Below are 18941 nucleotides of genomic sequence, written 5' to 3'. Positions count from 1 at the left end.
GGGTGCCCAAAGATCAGGAGTGTGGGACTGAAGTGCAACCAGAAATTGAGGAGCAGCCCCTTTAAATAATGAAACAGGGGCTGCAACCTCGCACACTCCATAAAAACGTGAAACACTGACTCTTCCAGACCACAGAAATTGCAGGCGGCCAGGGAGCCCGTGAACTGGCTTAAAAATTTGTTGCACGGGACTGCTCCGTGCACCACCCTCCAGGCCGATAAATTGTGGGAGGACTCCCGAGTAGAGTGCACTCCATTGGGGACCCCCGCCTCCTCCAGATGGCAAGATGGTACGCCATGGCATGTCCGGACGGCAGACGAGGATGGCAAAGTTGAGAGTGTGCAGGAGCAGCCCGTATAGAAAACCCCTCCGCGCGGAAGTAAAAGGCACGGAGGGGATTTCCCCGATGCGGCTCAAGTTGTGAGGCGCCGGCTCCCGAGGGAGGTTCCGGGGTTTGGCGCCGATGAGGAATTCCGTCCGGACGGGGGTCAGTTCAGACGGGATCTCCCCACGTGCTTGAGCCTCCTCGACACACCTAACGGAGTCGGGGCCCAGAGCTGTTTTTAGCGACTCGATGGCATCGGCCGAATTTAGGTGCTGTGCCAGCATGTCTGGCGCCATCCAGCCCGCTCCTCCGCCATCGAGCAGGTCCCTGACCCTGGTCACCTCGCCAGCCACAGCTCTCTTGTCCGACTGCCACCTAAAACCTCGGTCATGGAGGTACGGATTCCTGAGCAGTGGCTCCTGCAGGACAGCCGCCACTCCAGCCGGTGGAGAGCTGCACTTGGTGGAGACTTTGTTCCAGACCCTGATGAGTTCCTGGTAAAAGACAAGCAGCCCCTGGACGGCGGTCCTGACGCCCCCCAAGCTCACAAACAGGAGCTGCATCCGAGGGTATACATATCAGGAAAGGATGAACAGGCTGGGTCTCATTTGCCTACATTGAAATCCATTTGCCAGTGTTGCCCATTCGCTTAATCTATCAATATCCCTTTGTAATTTTATGCTTCCAGCTACACTGCTTACAATGCCGCCGATCTTTGTGTCATCGGCAAATTTGGATATGTGGCTTTCTATCCCATCATCTAACTTGTTAATAAATACTGTGAATAGTTGAGGCCTCAACACAGATCCTTGCGGGACACCACTAATCACATTAGAATACTTCCCCATTATCGTTACTCTCTGTCTCCTGCCACTCAACCAATTTGCCTTCAATTCCGTGGGCTTCTACCTTAGTTAACAATCTCTTATGAGGGACTTTCCATCAAATGCCTTCAGGAAGTTAATATAAATACATTGATATACATAGGATATATGGCACAGGAGCAGGCCATTCGGCCCAACCAGTCCATGTTGGCGTTTTTGCTCCACTCGAGCCTCCTCCCGTCTTTCCTCATCTAAATCGATCCGCATGACCCTCTATTCCCTTTTCCCCTCATAAGCCGCCCCTTAAATGTATCTATACAATTTGCTGTAACCACTCCCTGTGGTAGCAAATTCCACATTCTCACCACTCTTTGGGTAAAGAATTTTCTTCTGAATTCCCTATTGGATTTCTTGGTGACTATCTTATATTGATGGCCTCTAGTTATGCCCTTCCCCACAAGTGGAAATATTCTCTCTGTGCACACTCTATCAAAACCTTTCATAATTTTAAAGACCTCTACTAGGTCATCCCTTAGCCTTCTTTTTTCAAATGAGACCCAGCCTGTTTATCCTTTCCCGATATGTATATCCTTGCATTTCTGGTATCATCTTTGTAAATCTTCTCTGCACCCTCTTCAGTGCCTCTATATCCTTTTTATAATGTAACCAGAACTGTACATAGTACTCTTCGTGCCCGAAATTCATCGAGATACTGCCCACTGCCCACAAAAATGCAATTTTGGTGAAAAAACACCTGTATACCGCCCGGCGGAAAATTCATCAGTGACATACCGCCGGCCCATGCAGACTGTTGACAGACCGCCCAAAAGTGCAAAATTCATGACATACCACCAACATACCACCGGAAATGCATACCGTCCTGGAGAAGGTGCTTTTAAGTGGGCAGTATGTACACAGGGACCGTTACAGACACATGCAGAGCAAAGCACAAAGAGACCTTCGCCAGATGCAAGATAAATGGTGGCAGACGAAAGCAGAGGAAGTGGAACATTATGCTGAAACTCACAATACAAAGATGTTCTTCAGCGCCATCAAGTCAGTCTATGGACCATGGACGAAGTAAAGAAAGCCATAAACCAGATGGAATCCCTGCCGAAATCTTCAAGGCAGTAGGCCCAGCAACTCTTGAGGCCTTTCATGACACATCTGGGAAAATTAAGACATGCCACAGGACTTCTGTGACGCTATGATAGTTTCCCTCTACAAGAACAAGGGCAACAAAGCAGACTGTGGCAACTACAAGGGAATATTTCTTCTGTCCATTGCTGGGAAGATCATCGCCCGCATAGTATTGAACCGACTCATAGCTAGTGTCTCAGAAGTAAATCTTCCAGAAACACAATGTGGCTTTCGACCTGGTCGGAACACAACGGACATGATCTTTGCACTCAGACAAGTGCAGGAGAAGTGCATTGAGCAGAACATGGACATGTACGCTGTATTTATTGACCTCAACAAGGCCTTTGATACTGTCAACAGAGCAGCGCTGTGGTCAATCTTGACGAAACTTGGGTGCCCAAGGAAGTTTGTCCACATCATCGAGCTGTTTCATGACAACATGACAGGTGAAGTGCTCTCAGACGACACAACCACGGCCCCATTTGCCATCTTAAATGGAGTGAAACAAGGTTGTGTACTCGCTCCAGTTCTGTTCAGCCTATTCTTTACCTGCGTCTTGAACTATGCCATAAAAGACTTGGAGTTTGGGGTCTACCTGAAATATCGATTAGATGATTCACTGTTCGACCTCCACCGCCCCTTGCTGCAAAGACCAAAGTACGGAAACGACTCATCCTAAAGGCACTCTTTGCTGACGACTACACCCTTATGGCACACAAGAAGAACGACCTACAATTCATACTCAGCAAATTTGCTGAGGCAACAGAATTGTTTGCCCTAACCATCAGGCCTTAGTAAAACCGAGGTTCTCTATCAGCCTGCCCCTGGCACCACAGCACCTGCTCCCACAGTCTTCATCAGCAGTATACAACTAAAGTCAGTGGACAGCTTCAAGTACCTTGGCAGCACCATATCAAATGACGGGTCCTTGGACAAGGAGATCGATGCAAGGATCTGTAAAGCCAGCCAGGCACTTGGTCGCTTGTGCACTAAGGTGTTGAGTCACCACCACATCCGACTGTCAACTAAACTGTTGGTGTATACAGCAGTCGTTCTCTCATCTCTCCTTTATGGATGTGAGACCTAGACACCCTACAGGCGTCACATCAAAAAGTTGGAAGCTTTCCATATGCGCAGTCTCAGATCTATACTCCACATACGCTGGCAAGACCGGGTGCCAAACTTTGAGGTTCTGGAGAGAGCACAATCAGCTAACATTGAGGTGATGATCATGCGAGCCCAGTTCCGGTGAGCTGGACATGTCATCCGCATGGATGAGTAAAGGATCCCTCGTCAGCTTCTTCACGGCGAGCTGTGAAGGTCGAAGACACCAGGGGCGCCCCCGCAAGCTCTACAAAGATTGCATCAAGGCTAACCTCCAGTACTGTGGCATCCGACCAAAGGACCTCGAGAATACAGCAGCTAATAAATTCCAGTGGCGAACCCTCGCGGGACTGCCTGCCAGACCTTCGAAGAAAGCCGATGACAACGCCTGCGGGACACTAGAGATAGACGACATCAGGTGGCAGTACTGTCAGCATCAGGCACATCGAACTTTCCTTGTCCAACGTGCAAGAGACTATGTACATCCAGAATTGGCCTATACAGCCACTTGAAGACACATGCCATTGATGATTAGCACATCATCGTCTTTGTTGGATACGACAGACTACCAAATATGTACACAGAGCTGATAGGTGTGTTTGATATTATACAGATCTTTATAGTTCTCCACAGTTTGATGTATTTTTAAATGGATTGTAGTATTTTCTAGTGTTAGGCAATAACATAAATGGTCTAATAAAGCCTTATTTATTCCTTTATTAATGAACCATAATAAACATTTTCATAATTTCTCTCACCCCCCCCCCCACCCCCAGTCTTTCCCACACCCACTGCGATCTCTCTCGCATCCCCCCTCCACAGCAATCTCTTTCCTCCCCACCCCCTCAACGATCTCAGGCTGGCAGTCTCTGGCCTCTCATCGGTGCTCTCGGGGGGGGTTGCAGAGCTTGAGAGCCGCGTGCGCACAACTCGGAAGCCGAAGATTCCCGAGTCAAAAGGCCTCCTCCGCCCCACACCGTTGGCTGCACTCCGCTCCCGCCCGCTGCACTCTGCTCAGCTTACGGCCGAGAAAAGTAGGATGAAATTCCCGCCCAAGTCGACCCCAGCGGTACCGGGCGGTAAAAAATGACGCACCGCCCAGGGACTGACGAAAAACAGGCTGACCATGTGTTTCACTAATTTCAGCCCCTAAGTGTGGTCTAACCAAGGTTTGATACAGGTTTAGCGTAACTTCCCTACGTTTCAATTCTATACCTCTAGAAATAAACCCGAGTGTTTGGTTTGCTTTTTTATGGCCTTGCTAACATGTGTCGCAACCTTTGGCGATTTGTGTATTTGTACTCCGAGAACCCTTTGTTCCTCAACCCCACCTAGACTCTCACCCTACAAGAAGTGACCTCCCTATTCTTCCTACCAAAATGTAATACCTCGCATTTATCTGTGTTGAACTTCATTTGCCAATTATAAACCCATTCTGTAATTTTATCAATGTCCTCCTGTAATTTGTTGCAGTCCTCCTCATTATTGACTATCGCCCCCAATTTGATGTCATCTGCAAATTTAGAAATTGTGTTTTTGATTCCAAACTCTAAATTGTTAATATAAATTGTGAACAACAATGCTCCCAGCATTGATCCTTGTGGAACACCACTACCCACCTTCTGCCACTATGAATAGCTATCGTTTACCACTACTCTCTGCTTTCTGTCTTGAAGCCAGCTAGCTATCCTTTCTGTTACTTGTCCCCTGACTCCGCATTCTCTGACCTTGTTCATCAGTCTATTATGGGGTACCTTATTGAAGGCTTTTTGAAAAACTAGATAATAACATCCATAGACATTCCTCTGTCTACTAGTTTAATCACCTCTTCAAAAAATGCAATAAATCCAGGCTGGCTGAAAATTTTCAACGTGTTCAGTCATCCTATCCTTAATTATAGAATCTAGTCATTTCCCCACAATAGATGTTAGGCTAACTGGTCTATAACCTGGGTGTCATGGTACATCAGTCATTGAAGGTTGGCATGCAGGTACAGCAGGCGGTTAAGAAAGCAAATGGCATGTTGGCCTTCATAGCGAGGGGATTTGAATACAGGGGCAGGGAGGTGTTGCTACAGTTGTACAGGGCCTTGGGAGGCCACACCTGGAGTATTGTGTACAGTTTTGGTCTCCTAACTTGAGGAAGGACATTCTTGCTATTGAGGGAGTGCAGCGAAGGTTCACCAGACTGATTCCCGGGATGGCGGGACTGACATATCAAGAAAGACTGGATCAACTGGGCTTGTATTCACTGGAGTTCAGAAGAATGAGAGGGGATCTCATAGAAACGTTTAAAATTCTGACGGGTTTAGACAGGTTAGATGCAGGAAGAATGTTCCCAATGTTGGGGAAGTCCAGAACCAGGGGTCACAGTTTAAGGATAAGGGGTAAGCCATTTAGGACCGAGATGAGGAGAAACCTCTTCACCTAGAGAGTGGTGAACCTGTGGAATTCTCTACCATAGAAAGTTGCTGAAGTCAATTCACTAAATATATTCAAAAAGGAGTTAGATGTAGTCCTTACTACTAGGGGGATCAAGGGGTATGGCGAGAAAGCAGGAATGGGGTACTGAAGTTGCATGTTGAGCCATGAACTCATTGAATGGTGGTGCAGGCTCGAAGGGCCGAATGGCCTACTCCTGCACCTATTTTCTATGTTTCTATAATTCCCCTGGTTTCCCTCTCACCATTCTTAAATAGGGGAGTGAGGGCGCAAATTTCCAAATTAAATGAATGGTTCTTGAATCGAGAGAACAAGAGAAGATTATAGCTAGAGCATAGAAACATAGAAAATAGGCCATTCGGCCCTTCGAGCCTGCACCACCATTCAATAAGATCATGGCTGATCATTCACCTCAGTACCCCTTGATCCCTTTAGCCGGAAGGGCCAAATCCAACTCCCTCTTGAATATATCTAACGAACTGGCATCAACAACTCTCTACAGAAGAGAATTCCACAGGTTAACAACTCTGAGTGAAGAAGTTTCTCCTCATCTCGGTTCTAAATGGCCTACCCCTTATCCTTAGACTGTGACCCCCTGGTTCTGGACTCCCCCAACATCGGGAACATTCTTCCTGCATCTAACCTGTCCAGTCCCGTCAGAATTTTATATGTTTCTATGAGATCCCCTCTCATTCTTCTAAACTCCAGTGAATACAGACCCAGTCGATCCAGTCTCTCCTCATATATTATTCCTGCCATCCCGAGAATCAGTCTGGTGAATCTGCGCTGCACTCCCTCAATACCAAGAACGTCCTTCCTCAGATAAGGAGACCAAAACTGAACACAATATTCCAGGTGAGGCCTCACCAAGGCCCTGTACAGCTGCAGCAAGACCTCCCTACTCCTATATTCAAATCTCCTAGCTATGAAGGCCAACATGCCATTTGCCTTCTTCATTGCCTGCTGCACCTGCATGCCAACCTTCAATGACCGATGTACCATGGCACCCAGATCTCGTTGCACCTCCCCTTTTCCGAATCTGCCGCCATTCAGATAATATTCTGCCTTCATGTTTTTGCCACCAAAGTGGATAACCTCACATTTATCCACATTATACTGCATCTTCCATGCATCTGCCCACTCACCTAACCTGTCCAAGTCACCCTGCAGCCTCTTAGCATCCTCCCCACAGCTCACACCACCACCCAGTTTAGTGTCATCTGCAAACTTGGAGATATTACTCTCAATTCCCTCATCTAAATCATTGAGGTATATTGTAAAGAGCTGGGGTCCCAGCACTGAGCCCTGCACCACCCCACTAGTCACTGCCTGCCATTCTCAAAAGGACCCGTTTATCCCGACTCTCTGCCAACCAGTTTTCTATCCACGTCAATACATTACCCCCAATACCATGTGCTTTAATTTTGCACACCAATTTCTTGTGTGGGACCTTGTTAAAAGCCTTTTGAAAATCCAAATACACCACATCCACTGGTTCTCCCTTGTCCACTCACTCTACTAGTTACATCCTCAATAAATTCTAGAAGATTTGTCAAGTATGATTTTCCTTTCATAACTCCATGCTGACTTGGACCGATCCTGTCACTGTTTTCCAAATGCGCTGCTATTTCATCTTTAATAATTGATTCCAACATTTTCCCCACTACTGATGTCAAGCTAACCGGTCGATAATTCCCCGTTTTCTCTCTTCCTCCCTTTTTAAAAAGTGGTGTAACATTAGCTACCCTCCAGTCCATAGGAACTGATCCAGAGTCGATAGACTGTTGGAAAATGATCACTAAATGCATCCACTATTTCTAGGGCCACTTCCTTAAGTACTCTGGGATGCAGACTATCAGGCCCCGGGGATTTATTGGCCTTCAATCCCATCAATTTCCCTAACACAATTTCCTGACTAATAAGGATTTCCTTCAGTTCCTACTTCTCGCTAGACCCTCGGTCCCCTAGTATTTCCGGAACATTATTTGTGTCTTCCTTCGTGAAGACAGAACCAAAGTATTTGTTCAATTGGTCTCCCATTTCTTTGTTACCCATTATAAATTCCCCTGATTCTGACTGCAAGGGACCTACGTTTGTCTTCACTAATCTTTTTCTCTTCACATATCTATAGCAGCTTTTGCAGTCAGTTTTTATGTTCCCAGCAAGCTTCCTCGCAAACTCTATTGTCCCCCCCTTTGCCCTCCTCTGCTGAATTCTAAATTTCTCCCAATCCTCAGGTTTGCTGCTTTTTCTGGCCAATTTATATGCCTCTTCCTTGGATTTAACACAAGCCCTAATTTCCCTTGTTAGCCACGGTTGAGCCACCTTCCCCGTTTTATTTTTACTCCAGACAGGGGTGTAAAATTGTTGAAGTTCATCCATGTGATCTTCAAATGTCTGCCATTGCCTATCCACCGTCAACCCTTCAAGTATAATTCTAGCCAATTCACGTCTCATACCGTCAAAGTTACCTTTCCTTAAGTTCAGGACCCTAGTCTTTGAATTAACTGTGTCACTCTCCATCTTAATAAAGAATTTTACCATATTATGGTCACTCTTCCCCAAGGAAGCCTCGCAAAACAAGATTGCTAATTAATCCTCTCTCATTACAAATCACCCAGTCTGAAGAGCATCTGTAATGTTCTCACCTATTTCCTTTAAAATCCTGGGATGGAAACCATCTGGCCCTGGGGATTTGTCGATCTTTAGTGCCATTATTTTCTTCATTACTGTTATTTTGCTCATGTTGATTTTGGTGAGTCCCTCTCCCCAATTCAATATTAGTTTCCTTGGGGTTTCCGGCATTCTAACCTCTTCTCCTGTGAATACTAACGCAAAGCAATTATTCAACATGTCTGCCGTTTCTTTATTTTCAGTGCCAATATCACATCAGTTTTCAAGGTGCCAATATTGCTTCTGATCACCCCCTTTTCCCTAATATAATTTTTTTTTTTAAAAAGTGTTGATTTTGATATCGCTTGTAAGTTTATTTTCATACTCCCTTTTTGTAGCTCTTACTGTTTTGTCATTGAAGTTTGTTTATGTTGCACAACTGTGTCAGAGCAGAGGATGGCATTCAAGGAGGAGATCCTGAGGGTACAGACCAAGTATATTCCCTTAAAGAAAAAGGGTGGGGCTAACAAATCTAGAGCCCCCTGTGGGACATACAGGGTAAGATAAAGAAAAAAAGGAAGCTTATGACAGACACCGAAAACTCAATACTGCAGAAACTCTAGAGTAGTATAAAAAGTGCAGGGGTGTAATTAAAAAAAGATATCAGGAAAGCAGAGTGAGCATGAAAGAATGTTGGCAAGTAAAATCAGGGGAAACACAAAGATGTTTTATAAATACATTAAGAGCAAGAGGATGACTAGAAAAAGAATGGGCCTATTCGAGGAAATCTGTGTGTGGAGGCAGAAGACGTGGGTATGATTCTTAATGAATACTTTGCATCTGTTTTCACAAAAGAGAGGGGTGATGCAGACTTTGCAATGAGGGAGGAGGAGTGTGGAATATTAGATGATAAACATAGTGAGAGAGAAAATCTTAAGGGGCTTAGCAGCTTTGAAAGTGGATAAATCCCCAGGTCCGGATGAAATGTATCCCAGGCTATTAAGGGAAGCAAAAGAGGAAATAGCAGAGGCTCTGACCATCATTTTCCAGTCCTCTCTGGTTACAGGTGTGATGCCAGATGACTAGAGGACTGCTAATGTTACATCCTTGTTTAAAAAGGGAAAAAGGGATAGGTCAAGTAATTACAAGCCAGTCAGCCTTACTTCAGTGGTGGGGAAATGATTGGAAAAAATCCTGAGGGATAGGATAAATCTTCATTTGGAAAGACATGGATTAATCAAGGACAGTCAGCATGGATTTGTTAAGGGAAGGTCATGTCTGACTAACTTGATTGAATTTTTCGAGGAGGTAATCAGGAAGGTTGATGAGGGCAGTGCACATGATATAGTGTATATGGAGTTTAGCAATGTTTTTGTTAAGGTCCCACATAGCAGACTAGTCACAAAAGTAAAAGCCCATGGGATCCAGGGCAAAGTGGCAAGTTGGATCCAAATTTGGCTCAGTGCCAGGAAGCAAAGGGTAATGGTTGATGGGTGTTTTTGTGACTGGAAGGCTGTATCCAGTGGGGTTCCGCAGGGCTCAGTGCTGGGTCCCTTGCTTTTTGTGGTATATATCAACGACTTGCACTTGAATGTTAGGGGTATGCTTAAGCAGTTTGCAGATGACACTAAAATAGGCTGTGTGGTTGATAATGAAGAAGAAAGCCGCGGACTGCAAGAAGATATCAATGTACTGGTCAGGTGGGCAGAACAGTTGCAAAACATTGGCAAATGGAATTCAATCTGGTTAAGTGTGAGGTAATGCATTTGGGATGGTCAAACAAGGCAAGGGAATACACATTAAATGGTATGACACTGAAAAGTGTAGAGGAACAAAGGGACCTTGGAGTGCAGATCCACAGATCCCTGAAGGTAGTAGGCCAGGTAGATAAGGTGGTTAAGAAGGCATATGGAATACTTGCCTTTATTAGTCGAGGCATGGAATACAAGAGCAAGGTCGTTATGCTTGAACTGTATAAAACACTGGTTAGGCTGCAGCTAGAGTACTGTGTGCCGTTCTGGTCACCACATTACAGGAAAGATGTGATTGCACTGGAAAGGATGCAGAGGAGATTTACAAGAATGTTAGCCTGGATTGGAGATTTTTGGTTATGAGGAAAGATTGCAGATGCTGGGTCCGTTTTCTTTGAAACAGAGGCTGAAGGGAGACCGGATTGAGATGTATAAAATTATGAGGGGCCTGGATAGAGTGGATAGGAAGGACCGGTTTCCCTTGGCAGAGGGGTCAACAACCAGGGGGCATAGATTTAAAATAATTGGGGGAGATATATGGGGAAATTTCTTTACCCAGAGGGTACTCACTGCCTGAAAGGGTGGCAGAGGCAGAAAGCCTCATCACATTTATAAAATACTTGGGTGTGACTTAAAGTGGCGTAACCTACAGGGCTACGGACCAAGTGCTGGAAAATGCGATTAGGCTGGATAGCTCTTTGTCAGCCAGCGCGGTCACGTTGGGCCAAAATGGCCTCCTTCCGTGATGTAAATTTCTGTGATTCTATGTTAACCTGTAGAAAATCTTATGCTATACTTGGGCAGAAAAGCAATTGATATAGGTATCTTTTCTTTAGGTGCCAGGATCCCAAAAATATTCCTTTAATGATTCCATTGAGCTGAGGTGAGGGAACAGATATGCTCACATCATGTCATCATAAATTTCTCCCATTACTTCTTTCCTATTACAATTCAATATAAAATAATCATACTTTTAACACCTCGGAGTTCGAACTCTTTAGGTAATTTCACTATTGTTGCTAAAGTAGTGAAGCAGACTCAAAACGGTGATGCCAGCTAACAGAGATCCACAGGAGCATGTCCAATTCCTTGCTCTGGTGGAACTTGGTCTGGTCCATTTTCAGTGATCCTTCATCAGTTGCTAAAAATAAAATATTTACCCCCCCCCCCCCCCAGTTATAATCTTTTATGGTAAACATGAAATAAGATTTGGAACTATCTGGTATCACATGCATCTACACGTTTTTCTTCAGTATGAATGTAACAAAATATATTATAAACTATAAACTATGTATTTTAGGGTTATGTACGACTCCTTGTTGGTTTGGAATGCAGCACATAATGGGGCCGAAATTCAGCCCCGCCCGAAATGGATCGCACCTACCCTTTTTAAAGTGTTTTTATCACTGCTTCCGACGAGGTGGCCTCTTTCATGAAATTCAGCTTTGTTTTTTTTTCATGAGGACCAGAAGTCTGTCACAATGGGGGCGAAAGTACGGCAATAAGTACTCTAGAGGATCGGAAGTGGGGGTGGGACCGAGTCACCGCCGCTGTCAATCAGCAGTGGAGCGGTGATGACGTCAGTACGCCTGTGAGTCACCACGTCGCTCCCCTCAATTAAAGGGGAGAGAAGCAGCGTTTAGGTTTGGCCCACTGGGCCACCAGGGAGGGTTTTGGCCAGGCTGCCTGTTGGCGGCCCGGCCGAACCTGGGGGCCTAATTGTCCAGCCGATCAGGAATTCGACTGGCAAAAAAAACCATGGTGGCCGCGGCCTCCCCTTGAAGGGCCACCACGATGCCATGGCTGTTGGGGGCACCGCACAGCGCATTTATGATTTTTGCAGCTAAATTTCGCGGGTGGTGCGGGATATCGGCGCTGCGCCCTTTGATGATGCACTTATGATGGTCGGCAGCAGCGGGGTGGAAGTGGGGACCACCAGAAAAATCCCCGAGCTGAATTTCGCTGGTAGTGGCCATTGGACCAGAAGTCGGCGGCCAAGGTGGTAAGTAGCCTTTTTGGGAAGCTGAATTTCAGTCCCAATATATCTCGAAGTAACAAAGGCTGATATTCATCTTTATAATATAGTATATATAGTGCAGAAAATGTAGGTAATGCTCTGTTATTAGTACAGTAGCAGGATACCGTATACCTTCAAGTCCCCTGCCTGCACCATTTGCAAACTTCACAGATGATGAAGAACAATAGCAGAAAATCAAACCAAGTTTCAGTGACAAACATAATCATTACTTGATACAGAATGTAAGGAATTAAAGATAGCTGACAAAAATCTAAGGCAGTATTGTATTTTAGGATTCTAATTGCAATGTATTTGGCTCAGGCTTTACAAAATCCAAATATTGCCTTTCATCTCTTTACCGTCAATCTATTATTCTGTACAGATTGAACTACTTATTGTGTACAGATATATATTAACAATATTATCCTTTAAAATAAAAACAAATTCTTAATGTCAATAGAATCATACAGTATAGCAGGAGCCCATTCAGCCTACTGTGCCTGTGCTGGCTCTTTATAAGAGCTATCCAATTAGTCCCACTCCCCTGTTCTTTGTCCGTAGCCCTGTAAATATTTCAATTTCAGGTATTTATCCAAATTCCTTTTGAAAGTTACTATTGAATCTGCTTCCACCCCCCCTTCAATTCCCCCATCCCTTTTATACAAATGTCAGGTTATTAAGAATCAGAATGTTTTATAAAAAGTGAACCTCAGATATGCAAAATTACAGGAAAGTTGTGCATCACAGTACGCAAATGATAACTTCTCCCATCTCAGAGAATACAGAGCAACTCTGGCATAAAGTGAAGGCAGTGCAGTAGCAATGTTCCAGCTTCTACACGATTCACAACTGTTATGTTTATGAATATTTAGTTCTACTTATCACTAAGTACTATTAGAGTATGTAATATGATTAGATTTGAAATTTGAATTTTTTTTAATGCTCTTATGTGGGGGGGGGGGGGGGGGAGATTAGAAAAACATATGTTGGCATATTTTGAGATTACTGCTGTAAAAACCTGTCAGAATCACCATTGGGGTTAGCTTAGTATGTACAATTTATAATAACAGCTAATCCCAACAGGACAAAAGCATACAACATACACTTTATTGCACAAAAGTAAAAAACATACTTGGGATCATTTATACTGTGTTTAACAGTTTTACACTCTCATTTTAACAAAAACATACTTTTTCGGATTTGACCAAGCCCCACTCTCCCTTACCCCCACCCAAAAAAAGGTTACGGTGATAGTTTGGTACAGTGTGTGTGTGGGTGTGTGTTTGTCTGTGTGTAGTAAACATGGACCTGTCTCTCCAACAGAAAAAAAGTTAATGTCTGAAATTAATGTATTTTCTGCCAGCAGAACTTCAGCCCTCTGCCACCCCCGTTACTACTTCTTTAGGGACAATGAAATAATGCAAGTTATTACTCATATGTCAAAGAAAACCAGTGTCACTTGCAGGTTATATAATTGCACCCACAAACTACAAATGTCAAGGAAATGATTAAAAAACAGAACTAGCCCTTCGCCCAAGATTTGATGGCTCTGTGGGAATTTGCTGTAATAGTTGGGCTGAGTCCACAGCGTTGCTGCCCCAGCTAAGGCGAAGCAAGGGGCTTGGAGGCTACAGACGTGGGTTTTGAACTGTACATCATAGACACAGGAAAATTGTTTGACACAGGAATGTCTGGGCAAAGCTGGAGCCAGAGTTTGACTCATTCAACAATGCTAGCAGCTATTCTCCCTCTCTCATATATTTTCCTCTCTTCTGTCTCTGTTTTTTCCTCCCATCCTGTATCTCTATGTCTCTGAATCTCTCCCTCTGTTTCTCTTGCTTTTTGGGTCTCTTTTGGGTCAAAATCACAATGAACGATATTATTTTCATTAAATTAGCAAACAAAGAAATTTCATACAAATGTGTTTATGGGTTAATTATATTCCTATTTCAACCTGCATTTCTCTGACTGTGTTTCTATTTCCTGTCTCCACTATCTCCACATTCAACGGATCATCCTCCACCATTTGCACCACCTCCAGAACGATGCCATCACCAAAAACATCTTCCCCTCCCCTCCCCTCCCCTCCCCTCCCCTCAGCATTCCAAAGGAACCATTCCCTCCGCGACACCCTGGCGCACTCTTCAATCACTCCCAACACACACTCCCCTTCTCACGGCAACTTCCCATGCAAGCGCAGGAGATGCAATACCTGCCCTTTCACCTCCTTTCCCACTAACCAGGGCTCCAAACACTCCTTCCAAGTGAAACAGCCATTTACTTGTACTTCTTTCAATTTAATATACTGTATTCGCTGCTCACCCTGTGGTCTCCTCTACATTGGGAGACCAAATGTAGATTGGGCGATTGCTCTGCTAAACACCTCCGTTCAGTCCACAAGTGTGACCAGCTTCCAGTCACTTGCCATTTTAATTCCTCGTCCCACTCTGACCTCTCCGTCCTCAGCCTCCTACACTGTTCCAATGAAGCTTAACGGAGAATCTAATCGAGAAATAGCACCTCATCTTTCAATTAGGCACCTTACAACCTTCCAGACTCAACACTGATTTCAATAACTTCAGATCATAACCGCTGCTACTATTTTTTCCAAACAGCAGGTGTTGGAAATGATACTGCCGTTGTCATTTACACCTCCTCTCGATCCATCTTTTGTTTCTTTACTTGTCCTTTTGCCTTGCATCATCATCCCTTTTGTCATTTAATCACTCCTGCCTTCCACCCCAGCAGACCTTCCCTTTTGTTCTTGCCTCGCCTCCCCTCCCCCTTTCCCTGCCTCTGAACCTGTTTAAAACCTATTACATCTCCAACTTTTTCCAGTTCTGACGAAAGGTCATCGACCTAAAACATTAACTCTGTTTCTCTCTTTATAGATACTGCCTGACCTGCTGAGTATTTCCAGCATTTTCTGTTTGATTTCAGATTTCCAACATGCGCAGTATTTTACTTTTGTTTCTATTTCCTGTGTCTGTTTCTGTTGTTTCCTTTCCTCCCATCTCTGTTTCTCTTGGCAGCCGCTACAAACTCCGTTCCCTAGCCATTGATTCCATTCCCGTCTCTGGCCACTGGTTCAGGCTGAACCAGACTGTTTGCAACCTATTCCGAACTCAACTTCCTCTCCATTAGAAAGACTGCCTACTTCCACCTCCATATCACCCGTCTCCATGGCTGTCTCAGCCCATCTGCTGAACTGGTCTGATGAAATGTCATCGCCCTGAAATGTTAATTGTTTCTCTCTCCACAGATGTGCATGACCTGTTGAGTATTTCCAGTATTTTCTATTTTTATTTCAGGTTACCAGCATCCGCAGTATTTTGTTTTTGACTATTCCAATGCACTCTTGGCCGGCCTCCCATCTTCAATACTCCATAAATTTGAGCTTATCCAAAACTTGGCTGCCCGTATCCCAATTCACACCAATTCCTGTTCACCCATCACCCCTGTGCTCACTGACTTACATTGGCACTGGGTCCTCCAAATTTTAAAATTCTCGTCCTCATGTTCAAATCCCTCCATGGCCTCACCCTCCCTATCTCTGTAACATCCTCCACCTCTACAACTCTCCGAGAACTCTGCTTTCCTACAACTCTGGCCTCTTGTGCAGCCCCAACTTCCTTCGCCTCACCATTGGCGGTGGTCTAGACCCTGAGCTCTGAAAGTCCCTCCCCAAGCCTCTTCACCTCTCTCTCCTCCTTGAAGACGCTGCTTAAAATCTACTTCTTTGACCAAGCAATTGGTCACTTGTCCAAGTGTCTCCTTCTTTGGCTCGGTGTCAATTTTTATCTTATTATGCTCATGAAGCACCTTGGGACATCTTACAACGTTAAAGGCACTGTACAAATGCAAGCTGTTGTTATTGTGGTATGTGTTTTCCTCTATTTCTCTCAACATCTGTGTTTCTCTTTCCTCTCCCTCGGTCGCTATGTGGTTTGTGTCCATCATCCTCCCTTTTTTTGTTTTGCGCTCTATGTCTCTGTCTGTTCTCTCCCTCCATGTCTCACTGTCTTGGAGTGCCCCTCTTTTTACAAGTCCTTCTTTCTGAGTATACCTCTCTCTGTCACCCTGTGCCTGTCTGTTTCTCTCTGTATTTCTCCCTTTTCTTTGTATCTGTGTTATTTCTCCCACCATGTCTTTCGATCAGTTCTTTTTCTCTCTTTTCTGTGCCGCTCTTTGTCTCCCTGCCTGTTTTATTCTCCCTCTTCAGCTGCTCATAATCTTGTCTCTATATGCAAAATGTTTCTCTCACCTGGTCTGCATTCCTCTCTTACTCTCTGGCCCTGTGTTTCTTGCTTTCTGTGGCTCTGTGTTTCTCTTCATCTGGCTGTGTCTTTCCCTCTCCCGTGTTTTGCTCCTCAGTATGTGTGTTTCTGCCACACTCTATTTTTCTCTATACTTCTCCTTCCCTGTGCATTTCTCAACTTGTATCTCTGAGATTGTCTATATGTGTTTCTTTCCCCCTATCTATCTCTGGTCCTCCCTCCTTTTGTGTGTGTGTCTCTCTCTCTCTCTCTCTCTCTCTCTCCTCTAGTGTCTGTGATCTTCCTGTTTCTCTCTTTGTTCCTCTGTCCATGTCTGGTTCTCTTCCCACTTTTCTTTCACTCCCTTCAGGTGTTTCTCTCACTCTCTCCCCAAGTTTACTTCCTCCCCTTCCCACATTGTCTCTCCACTTCTTTATCACTCCATCTCTCTCTCACTCACTCTCCCTCCCTCCATGTATTTCAATCTGGATCTTTCAGTTTCCTGATCCCCATATAAAATTCCACCTCTGCACCCTGAAGCGGAAAGCCGCAGGCTTAAGCAAAATCTGGTTGGATCACCTTAAGTAATAGTGCACTTCCCACTTTATGGACTAAATCCTCCTACTTCTCCAGGATTATCCTGAAGGCAACAATAACCCCAAAGTCCTGTTCTCAGTAACCCTGTTCCTTTGACCAACTCACCCTCACCTGCAGGGTAAAATATGAGGACCTCATATTGTTTGATAGGTCAAAACTAGCTGTTTGGTGCCTCATCCTGCTCCCTGTCTTCCACCAGCTCCCCTTCCCCCCCACACATTCTTCTGCACAAGCTCAAATCACTATCTTTACCTCCCTTTCTCTCTTGCTCTCATCAATTTTATCTTCATACACTCTTGATCTCCTCCTGATCCAGCACACCATATATCTACCTCTCATCAGCCCAGTGCTCACTGACATCATTACAGTCTTTCGTCAGAACTGCCAAAACTGCCATCACAAAACTCGATCCTCTCCTACCGCCATCTCTTCAAAATTGCTTTCCTCTCTAAAATCCTTGCCACACAGCTCAGTACTTAGACTCTCCAGTTTCCAAAGCATCAAGAGTGCCTTAGTCAAACTTACTCTTTGTGACTGCATTAAGATTATGGCTGATCTTCAACCTCAACTCCACTTTCCCGCCCGATCCCCATAATCCCTTGATTCCTCTAGAGTCCAAAAATCTATATCTCAGCCTTGAATATACTCAATGACTCAGCATCCACAGCCCTCTGGGGTAAAACATTCCAAAGATTCACAACCCTCTGAGTGAAGAAATTCCTCCTCATCTCAGTCTTAAATGACCATTCCCTTATCCTGAGACTATGCCCCCTAGTTCTAGGCTCTCCAGCCAGGGGAAACAAACTCTCAGCATTTACCCTGTCAATCCCCTTCAGAATCTTTTATTGTTTCAATGAGATCACCTCTCATTCTTCTAAACTCCAGAGAGTATAGGCCCATTCTACTCAATTTCTCATTATAGAACAGCCCTCTCAATCCAGGAATCACTCTAGTTAACCTCCGTTGTACTGCCTCCAAGACAAGTATGTCCTTCCTGAGATAAGACCAAAACTGTGCACAGTACTCCAGGTGTGGTCTCACCAAAGCCCTGTACAATTGTTGTAAGACTTCCTTACTCTTGTTCTTGCAATAAAGCCAACAAGCCATTTGCCTTCCTAATTGCTTGCTGTACCTGCATGTTAACTTTTTGTTTCTTGTACAAGGACACCCAAATTTCTCCAGAAAAACAGAATATTTTTTAAATGATGATAAACTTTTAAATGTTGATGTTCATTCTTCCTGCCAAAGTAAATAACTTCATATTTCCCCACATTATACACCTTATTGCCCACTCACCTGTCAAACTCCCTTTCAGACCCTATTTTTCACTATTTCCCTTCCTCCCCCTTCTATTATTCCACCAGTTTCTCTACCTCTATTTCTTCTATCTCACTTCATTTTGCTCTCCTTCCCTTTATCTCTCCCTTTCACCATGTCAGTCTCTATTTCTCTCTCCTTTTCTATATCCTTTCTCTCTGTCGCTCACTGTGTCTCTACCTTCCTTTCTCTTCCTCCCCGTCTCTCCCCTATCCTCTCTCTCCCTCTTTCTCTCTCGTCTCTCACTGTCCCTCTTCCCCCCGCCAGTCCCTCTCTCGGTCTCTCTCCCCCAGTCCCTCTTCGCTTCACTCTCGGTCTCTCTCCCCAATCTCCCAGTCCCTTGCCCCTTTTCTCTGTCCCTCCTTCTCTCCCCCAATTCCTCTCCCCTTCTCTCAGTCCCTCAACCCTTTCCCTCCTCCAATGCCTCTCCCTTTCTCTCTCTATGTCTGTCCCTCTCCCCATCTTTCTCCCTCTGTCTGTCCCTCTCCCCATCTCTCTCCCTGTCTGTCCCTCTCCCCATCTCTCTCCCTCTGTCTGTCCCTCTCCCCATCTCTCT

The 18941-nt window shown here is 44.9% G+C and overlaps 1 protein-coding gene across 4 annotated transcripts in view; it reads right to left on the bottom strand.

Moving 5' to 3' along the window:
• Positions 1–8613, bottom strand: part of LOC139264746 (guanine nucleotide-binding protein G(I)/G(S)/G(O) subunit gamma-7) — a 446997-nt gene extending 438384 nt beyond the window's left edge. For 3 of the 4 annotated variants that reach the window (XM_070881795.1, XM_070881804.1, XM_070881814.1), the window contains exon 1: positions 8483–8613. The gene's annotated coding sequence lies outside the window, so the exon portion shown is untranslated. The remainder of the gene's footprint in view (positions 1–8482) is intronic. The other variant, XM_070881785.1, reaches the window with a different exon arrangement.
• Positions 8614–18941: the final 10328 nt, after the last annotated feature.

The sequence above is a fragment of the Pristiophorus japonicus genome, chromosome 1 (genome assembly GCF_044704955.1).
Source record: "Pristiophorus japonicus isolate sPriJap1 chromosome 1, sPriJap1.hap1, whole genome shotgun sequence".
NCBI classification, from domain to species: domain Eukaryota; kingdom Metazoa; phylum Chordata; class Chondrichthyes; family Pristiophoridae; genus Pristiophorus; species Pristiophorus japonicus.
The sequence above is the reverse complement of the archived record's forward strand: the minus strand, read 5'-3'. Positions and strand labels throughout refer to the sequence as shown.